General features: G+C 52.6%; 2 non-coding genes across 2 annotated transcripts; both read right to left on the bottom strand.

The window, feature by feature from the left end:
* Positions 1–43: 43 nt before the first annotated feature.
* Positions 44–162, bottom strand: LOC123174332 (5S ribosomal RNA). Its single transcript, XR_006486961.1, has one exon. It is a non-coding gene; the product is annotated as a 5S ribosomal RNA (ribosomal RNA).
* Positions 163–441: 279 nt separating this feature from the next.
* LOC123174320 (5S ribosomal RNA) lies at positions 442–560 on the bottom strand. Its single transcript, XR_006486950.1, has one exon. It is a non-coding gene; the product is annotated as a 5S ribosomal RNA (ribosomal RNA).
* Positions 561–707: the final 147 nt, after the last annotated feature.

Genomic DNA, 707 nt, shown 5'->3' with positions numbered 1-707 from the left:
ACGTGCGTTTTGTTTTGCAAGCAGGACGAAAAAAATTAAAAAGGGAATGCAACACGAGGACTTCCCAGGAGGTCACCCATCCTAGTACTACTCTCGCCCAAGCACGCTTAACTTCGGAGTTCTGATGGGATCCGGTGCTTTAGTGCTGGTATGATCGCATCCGACATGTTACCCCGGTCTTCGTCCCTTATCCTTGCCCCTCCCAGCTCACATTGCTTTGGCCGCTCCCTCTCAACTACGGAGACGAGTTTAACGCGGTTTCCACCCCTCCCTCTCAACCGCACCAGTGCACGCTTGCCGCGCCACAACGCCGACGCTGGACCCGTGAATCGTGAGCACCCAGCTATGACTTACCGCACTCGTGCAAAATAAAAAAACACGGTAAATATATTACTTACACGTGCGTTTTGTTTTGCAAGCGGCGCGAAAAAAATTAAAAAGGGAATGCAACACGAGGACTTCCCAGGAGGTCACCCATCCTAGTACTACTCTCGCCCAAGCACGCTTAACTTCGGAGTTCTGATGGGATCCGGTGCTTTAGTGCTGGTATGATCGCATCCGACATGTTACCCCGGTCTCCGTCCCTTATCCTTGCCCCTCCCAGCTCCACTACAAAGACGATTGTACATTGCTTTGGCCGCTCCCTCTCAACTACGGAGACGAGTTTAACGCGGTTTCCACCCCTCCCTCTCAACCGCACCAGTGCA

This window comes from Triticum aestivum, unplaced genomic scaffold, assembly GCF_018294505.1.
Source record: "Triticum aestivum cultivar Chinese Spring unplaced genomic scaffold, IWGSC CS RefSeq v2.1 scaffold2488, whole genome shotgun sequence".
NCBI lineage: Eukaryota > Viridiplantae > Streptophyta > Magnoliopsida > Poales > Poaceae > Triticum > Triticum aestivum.
This window is presented reverse-complemented; position numbering and strand designations above follow the sequence as displayed.